The following is a 9,281-nucleotide window of genomic DNA, read 5'->3' on the forward strand; positions in this document are numbered from 1 at the left end:
CCCGATTCGGTGAGTTCCTGGAGGCGCAGGGACTGGTAGACACCTGGAGGCAACTGCACCCTGGAGACCAACAATACACCTATTATTCCACTGTTCACAATAGTCTATCACGCATTGACTACTTCCTTACTTTGGGCGACAGCCTCCTTACCATTGATGATATCCAGATTAGACCCAGGGGCGTATCAGATCACTCTCCACTTATAATGACTTTGTCGTGCTCAGGGAGGGTTCGCAAAAGAATATACCCGATCTTCCCGGGCTATCTCAGGGTCCCGCATATACGTAAGGGTTTAAAGAAGGTGACCCAGCACTACTTTGAGGAAAACGTAGGTTCAGTAACATCACCCACAATCTTGTGGGAAGCGTACAAGACGGTTCCTCGGGGGCAGGCCATCACGGCTATAGCTGGACATAAAAGCTCACAACAGCGGAAATTGCTGGATTTAGAGCTGACACTTAATATTGCGAATGAAGCCCATATGGCTAACCCGACTGTAGACACGCTGCATTCACTCCAACTTTGTCAGCAGCGACATGACGACCATTTGAAATGGCGAACAGTCGAGAACATAGCAGCGACAGCGCATAGAGTCTATGATGTTGGCGATAAGACAAATAAACTCCTGGCCTGGTTGGATAAAAAGAAGGGTGGGGCTAGGAATATTTTGCAACTGAAGGGCCCCGATGGGGCGCTGCATACGCGCCCATCGGTGATAGTGGACATATTGGCTGATCACTACTAGGAGGTGTACACCCCGCCGGTTGAAATAACTCTGGAGGCTGCGACGTCAGCCCTCCGGGATGTACCGACTCCAACTTTATCACAGGAGGCAATAAACGAACTAGAGACTGACCTGTCGCAGGAAGAGATACAACTGGCCATTAATGCGCTACACTCCGGAAAAGCTTTGGGCCCCAACGGGATCCCTATCAAGTGGTATAAGGCGCGGGCTGACACGCTAAGTAAACCCTTATTGGATATGTATGTGGATAGCCTGGGACGGGGGATCTTACCTGTGGATCAGCGCAGTGCTACCATTGTCGCGATTCCGAAACCAGGCAAATCGCCCACTGAATGCGCGACATATCGTCCCATATCACTTATCAATGCAGAGGCCAAAATCCTAGCCAAAGTATTAGCAGCCCGACTGATGCCTCACCTTGCACACCTGATCCATCCGGATCAGTCGGGATTTATGCCGCATAGGAGTACGGCGCTGAACCTCCGTAGAGTGCACGGAGCATTGGCAGGAGCCCCGCTGTTGTCAGAACCGGCAGTCATCCTATCGCTGGACGCCAGAATGGCGTTTGATATGGTGGAATGGCAGTACCTATTCGCGGTGCTGGCACATATGGACTTTGGCCCTATATTTATCTCCTGGGTGCGGCTCCTTTATACGGGACCGGTGGCACGCTTCGCGGCAAACGGACACATCTCTCGTGAGATATCGCTAAAAAGGGGGACGAGGCAGGGATGCCCGCTCTCGCCTTTACTGTTCGCCCTGGCTCTGGAACCACTGGCGTTTGCCATCAGATCCACCCCGCTATTGAAGGGAGTGTACTGGGGAGACGGCTGGGAAGACAGGGTCTCCCTTTATGCTGACGACATGCTTATTTATCTGTCGGACCCAGGGAGGGGTATTCCGGTACTCCTGGCATTGTGTGACAGGCACGGATACACATCCGGCTACACAATCAATTGGTCGAAGTCGGTTATTTACACACTTAAAGGTCCCCTGCCAGTTCTACCTGCCGGCTGCCTATTGACGCTGGCAGACACTTCCTTCCGCTATTTGGGAATCCACGTCACCCATGACAATAAGGTTTTCTACGAGCTAAACCTGCTACCACCGCTCATTCGGTTCAGGGCGGATGTGAGGCATTGGAAGACCCTTCCTCTAACGTTGCTGGGGCGGGCAGCGCTGTTTAAAATGATGGCGCTGCCGCGCTTCCTCTATGTATTGGAAAATACGCCGAATATGGTGCCCCCTTCCTACTTCCGCAAAGTGGCGGCTGAAATAACTAGTCTACTTTGGGGAGACCGCCCCGCTCGTATAGCGCATGCAAAACTCGTCCGTGGTTGGTATGACGGTGGGATAGCCTTGCCAAACATGCAATTATATTACTGGGCAGCACACCTCAAGGTTCTCAACCAATGGCTGCATGCCCCACAGAACGATCCGGCATACCTTGCAGACAGAGCGCAACTAGGAACACGCAGTATACTTGCCCCGCTATATCATAAGGGACTGGCAACAAAACTAAGAGGCCCGACAAGACACACAGTGGCGCTATGGCACACAGCGCAGGCCAAGCTCAAATGGGGAGGGGTTATAACAAAGCTTACGCCTCTATGGGACACCAAGGCGTTAGGCCACATACGACGTAGTAAAGGCTTCACCCAATGGGACGACATAGGGATATCGACAGTGGGAGACATGTGAACAAAGGAGGGGGTAATCCCCTTTGCACACCTTCAACAGCAATACGAGTTAGGCCCCAACGAAATATACCGCTATGTCCAAATAAGACACGCACTTTTGTCAGCCATTGAAGTAGGAGCAGAGGTCCCCGAATCCTCACCGCTAGAAGACCGCCTCCTAACTGACTATATGCAGACTAGCGCCACCTCCCCCACATAGCGGAAACTAATAAATAACCTGCAGGACCCCCTACATAAACTGAGAGAAAAATGGGAGGGGGAACTAGGAGAAATGGATGAGCAGGATTGGAACGCAGCAATGGCATCCCCGAAGGAGGCTGGCATCTCGGCTCGATTTAGGCTGGTGCAATTAAAGATATTGCACCGGGTATACTTTACGAGAACTACTTTACATAAAATACATAGGGCTGACCACCCATATTGTCTAAGGGGATGTGGAGAGGAAGGAACATTGTGGCATTCCAATTACTTTACCAGAAGTTATCATATATCTTGTGATAATCTTTGATAACATATGACCATCATTTGTTAGGAAACATCTACATTACAAGCTTGCAGAACCCAGGTGTAGCGCTGAGCTGATCCTACACTGGGACGTTTCCCACACTATATGGGGGTGAGTCTGAACCACTTGTATTCTACACAAGACCCCTCTTCCCTATTTTCAAGTAGTAAGAAAACTGGTCTTCCACATCGAAAATGACTCGGAGGGAGTAGAATGTTATATGTAATAGAACGTTATATGGTTGAGATACATACCGTGAAACATGGCTCGGTCGTATGCTAGATATAATGTATAACATTATGTAAATTGAGTCCTCTGTTGTATCCGATTATCATCAGTATCCGGAAGTGTGCCCATTAATCAACTATATAGTAACTGAGATGTGGCACTGCCATCTTGTTCACAGTGGGAATGAAGCGAAACCCTTATAACATTGAAGATAGCATAGATAGACTGAACTAAGAGTAACTGATACTATGCACGATTAGTGACTCCATACGTTTCTTTTTCATGTATCTACAGACACGGTGTATTTAACCACCTCTTGAAACCCCAGAAGGAAAAGTCCTGAGGAAGGTGCCACATAATCCACTGTACTGCACCGAAACGCGTCGACGCACTGTTCTATGACAAAAAGAATCCAGTCAGGGCCCAGTGAACTTTAGATAGATATCTAACTATATTACTAATGTTTACAGAAGGATAAGGAGTTGAGGCTGTTGGATCTAAGAAAATCTGGTGGCAAAGATATCTGTGAGCCACAGTGATATAGGGGGTTTTTTGCATGTATTTTTGTCCTTTGCTCATTAATTACTTACATGTTGTAGATATGTTTGATTCGACCGTGCATTTTACTATTATGTCTGTGTAATTTTGGTTTTATTTGTGTATGATCTTTTCAAGGTTTTCCTTGAATTTTAAAAACTGCATTGTATTGAATTGTATGAATTTGTACTGCTTATTTACTTGCCTAGACACTGGCTTTTAATAAAAACAGATTGTTAACGATTCTATTTTCGTTGTGGAAGCCTTTTTAACTTATTCGATACACAGTACACCCAGGTCCCTCCTCCCTGACAAGACAGGGCATAGGACATAGGTGAACTAGTAGACTCCAGGGATTTCCCTTTTTGACCCTTTGTCTTCCTACCCTGTTCCCTGGTGAAAGTGGGGTACCCTCTCTTTTTTGAAAGCAATTAAGGATATTGCACCGGGTATACTTTACGAGAACTACTTTACATAAAATACATAGGGCTGACCACCCATATTATCTAAGTGGATGTGGAGAGGAAGGAACATTGTGGCATACACTCTGGGAATGTCCGATAGTAGCTGACTATTGGCGACAGGTGTTACGTACCATTTCACAAACTTTGGAGGTATCCATTACACCTGATCCCCGAGTCTGCCTGCTGAATGTATGGGGACCGAATGATTTGACACGCCAGGGACAACAGTGGGCTATTGTGGGTATTATGGTCGCTAAAAGGGATATAGCGCAAAACTGGGGGGCGGTGAGCACACCGACCTTGGCACAGTGGTGCCGAAACATGGACATGCTGCTGGTGACTGAGCGGGCAGTATACTAAATGAGGGCTAATCCTCGCAAGTGGAATAAGATCTGGGGACCGTGGAACAGCTACCGGGGAGATCTGTGTGATCCTCTGCAGGAGGAAGACATGAATAGTTCAGAGGATGAGGAGGATGTGGACTGAATGATACAAGGGAAGGCTGCAAGTGACAATATTGAACTGTGCAATTTGATGGGCAACATGTCTAGTTCTTCTGGGGGGGTCCTGGGGATGTATGTGACAGTGTGAGTTGAAGATGGTGATGTTATGCAGAGATGGGAAGTGGGAAAGTATTTATCATTTCTGTGGTACGGGCCGAACCTAATGAGTCACATGTTTGGTTATAGTTATAAAAGAGAAAAGTAAGACACACTTGAATTTGTCTAGACTTTAAATCGAACTCTCTGCTATTTGGAAGGACACTTACTGCCGGACCGTCTGGTATCGGCTTATTAGCTATGTCTTATAAGTGCTAAAATGGAGGTTCAGTAGCAGCCGGCCTCAGGGTTGTAGGCAAAACGCTGTGTATAAATGTGCAGACATCAATAAAGTCTTACATAAAAAAAAAAAAAAATCCTGAAAAGCCTGAGACTTGGAAACTTTTTGGCTCCAAAAACCTTGGGAGGACCGACGCGAACCTGGAAATCTGATCTGACTAAGGTGAGTTGCTGCTGCACTTAAGATTCAAGTTTCTCCTGCTCTGAGCTTTTCCTCACCAGCAAATCCAATTCAGCAGGACATTTGCAGAGAAAGCATCCGCTCTCGTGCAGCCCTCTTTGGCTCTAGCCTGCATCCGTACCCTCCTGGAGTAATCCAAGCTCCAAAAAGTGACTAATAGTGAATAAATAAATCTTGGCTGAGAAGAGTTGCCCAAGGTATCAAGACGGCGAAGGATCTTCCTTGGGTGCAAAATTCAAATTTTTTTGCTTTGAGCTTTCCTGCCAAAAACCAATGGCTTAACAACGGACCTCATCCAAAAGCTCTCTGATCTTGTGATGCCCACCTCAGCTACAGCCTGCTGTCATGCCCCTCTGAAGGCTTTGGACTTCCAGTTTTGAGACAAAGTCCCATGGTAAAACTGTATCTGACCCACGGTCATTCGCGGTTGGCCTCAAATCGCACCCAAGTCTGAGTCTACTGCGACCAGATGACGGCAGTTGGCACCGAACACTTTTTGGCACTAGCTTTATTTACAACTTTATAACTTCGTATCTCTTGTTCCCTTATTGAATTTTAGTCAGTTTAGTGTCATTTTATTTATTATAATTTTGTAAATTTGTGCAAATTGGTTTTTTTTCTTATGTTTTTTTTTTACAGTATTACTGTTTTTTTTACTTCATATACACTTTACCCATTGCCTCTAACTTAAGCCTGTATTTTGTATTTGCCAAACGTGGCTGGCCAAAAACTATCTGAAACTTAACTCCCTCAAAACGGAATTCCTTTAAATCGCCCCCCGACCAAAACTCACACTATCCTGGACTGGATGAAGCACCTAACAGCTTTCAATGGACAACCGCTCATAGTAGACTCAGTGAAATCTCTAGGGGTAACACTAGACAGTAACTTAAGGATGCAGAAACAGATTAGCGCCTCAACAAAAGGAGTCAACTTCCACCTTAAGACCCTGTGAAAACTGAAACCCTTTCTGCGCGCACACAATTTCAAACAAGCAGTTCAAGCCCTAGTAATTCCCCATGTGGAATATGGAGCAGTAACACTATGCGGCCTCCCAAGGTCATCAACAGCCCCACTAAGAGCTACGGTCAACTCTGCTGCAAGACTCATCACAGGTTCCAAGAGAAACGCTCACATTTCCCCAGACCTGAGAGCCCACAACTGGCTACAGTTCGAGAGCCAGAATTCAGCAAAAATCGCTTGTATGACACACAAGGCCCTCTACCACAACGCTCCACAATACATAACTCAGAAACTGGTGCTCTCTGTGGGCAGCATAGCCTCTAGGAGTGCCAAGACTCTTCTCCTACAACCTCAACGATTTGCTAAGAAATAAACGTATAATCTGTCCTTTTCTGGTATTGCTCCGAGGATATGGAACACCTTACCCAGTGAAACAAGAATGATCCCTTCCACTGTCTCCTTCAAAAGAGAAGTGAAAGCTATCCTCATGGCAAAATTTACTTGAACTCTATATATATTCATTGTATTTGTTTTCTTTATTGTTGTTCTTTGTATACTATTTCTTTCTTCTAATTATGACCTATAAAGTGCTCTGATACTCGCAAGAGTCTTGTTCGCGCTATATGAACCCTTCAAAATAAATAAATAAATAAGGATTGAGTTTAATACATAAGGTGGGTCATCACCTCCTAGCCTTTTTTTTTAAAGTTTGAGTTTATTGAAAGGTAAAGAAGCAAAGACAGAAAATGAAGAAACCATCAAAAGTTACAATCAAGTAAAAACATCTCATGCATCAGCGAGAAAAATAAATAAATACAATGCAAAATTATACTATCAGGAGAGAACACTGTAAACAAAATAACTTAAATTGATAAGAGATGTACATTCAATAGGAATATTAAAAGGCATTGGGAGAAATCATGGTGGTTTCTGAACCTCATCATTTTCAAGATGGGAAGAGGGTGTCAAGGAAGCAACTAGGGATAAATAAGTGGTTAGAGGGAGCCATAGAAGATCACGTTTGATTGCTAGGGAAATGTGAGTGACAAAGTTAGTGTCAAGTCTATGGTGGAAACAAACTGCATTCCACCAAGCACGACAAGTGATGCCAGTAGCTTGCTTCCAATTGGAGGTGATGAGATGAAAAGCAATAGCTATCAAAATGTCTAATAAAGTGTAATGTTGCGTGGATTGGGGGTAGATAGGAGAAAGGGAACCTAGAAAAATATTGACGATGGAGAAGGGGGATTGAAAAGTAAAACATTTTTCGAGTTGAATCCATACTAGTCTCCAAAATCGGGAGATGGGTGGGCATTCAAATAACATGTGTTTCAAATCTGCAGATGGGTAAGGACAGGACCAGCAAGTGGGAGGAGTATCAGAGGAAAAAGTAAATAAAGCAAATGGGGTAAATAAAGTGCGATTATAAATGAAATATAAAGTTTGGGTGGTGTTAGCAGCTCTAGAGGGTTTATGTAATTTTGTCCAAATCTTATCCCATAAGGGAATGGACTGATCCTGCAAGAAATCTTTTTTCCAAGCCAACTCAACTTTGGATTTAACTCTATCCACTAAACATTGAAAGGATTTATAAAGAAAGGAGGCAGATGGAAGGTTATATAATGCAGAAGAAAGGGGACGAAAAGGATTGGGAATGTCATTAGTAGGGGAAAGTGAGTGAAGATATTGGGTAAGAACAGGACAAATTGAAGTGTATTGAGAGCGAGAAGAGGAGGGGTGAGAAAAACAAGATTGTAAATCAGTAAAAGAAAGGAGTAGATTAGAAGAAGTGAGTTGGGAAATCCATTTCAAACCACGAGAATGCCAAGACTTCCAAAAAATGGAACAGTTTCGAATATTGAAATGTTTATTGTGCCAAACGGGTTGTAAATGGGTAGAAAGAGCAGATGGGTAAGAGGAGGATAAATAAGGAGTAAGAAGTTTATGAGAATGAGAGATGATGGGGTTACGCAGGGAAGTCACATTTGATGTAAAGGCCGGAACTTCATGAAAGTCAAAAAGAATAGGAAAGGAAGATTATATTTGAAGCCAGAGAGGAGGATAGAAGGGGAGGTCAGAGGAGAGCCATCGAGTAGCTTGTTTCAAGGAGAAGGCTCTGTGATAAGACTAAGGGGGTCATTAGGATGACGGGCGGACTTTGTCCGACCGCCATCCTGTCGGTATGCGGGACCGCCCGCCATAAAGGGGGGGGTCCCATGGGGGGTATTAGGATGGGCCCACCACAGTGGCGGGCAGATCCTAAATTTTTAGCATTGTGGCGGGCGGTGCTCTCTGCACCGCCCGCCACAATGCTAAAAATTCCTTTCAGCATTTGCATTTACAAAGTGGCAGGCACCGCGCAGTGCCTGCCGCTTTGTCAATGCAAATGAAGGGGGGTACCACAGGTACCCTGGTGTGCACCCCCCACCTCTCCTTCACTCTGGGGGCCCGCAGGGGGCCCCCAGAGTGAAAACCGCATGCCTTTCCGTGGCGGCATCACCGCCGCGGAAAGGCACCTGTAAACAACCATCAGAATATGGCTGGCGGTGTCTAATAGACACCACCACCATATTATTCCTTTTCCGCCCCTGCCGCAAGGTGACCGGGGCAGAAAATCGGCGGACGTCTTTCCGTCCGCCGAGGTATTAGTGTGGCGGGGGGCAAACGAGTATGGATGTCGGGGGGATTGCCCCCGCCAGGCTGGCGGTGGCTACCACCAGCCTGGCGGGGGCAATCCGCTCGACATCCTAATGGGCCCCTTAAAGTCAGGAAACTTAAGTCCTCCAATAGATTTCTCCTGCTTCAAGGTAGCAATAGCAATACGAGAGCGTTTACCCTTCCATAAAAATGTAAGAAGAATGGAATTGATTGCTTTAAAATAATGAGAATGATTGCAAATAGGGATCATAGAAATAGTGTATAATATAATTGGTGCTAACATCATTTTAATAGAGTCGAGACGACCCCACCAAGAAAGAAAGAGGGGGTTCCATCGTGTAATGGCAGCGTTTAGTTTTTTAGAAATGCACTCAAAATTAATTTTAAGAGTATCAGAAAGAAGAGGAGCAAACCAAGTCCCTAAATATTTAATTTTTGATGGTTGCCATGAGAAACCAGA

Source organism: Lissotriton vulgaris, chromosome 6 (assembly GCF_964263255.1).
Source record: "Lissotriton vulgaris chromosome 6, aLisVul1.2, whole genome shotgun sequence".
Classification (NCBI taxonomy): Eukaryota; Metazoa; Chordata; class Amphibia; order Caudata; family Salamandridae; genus Lissotriton; species Lissotriton vulgaris.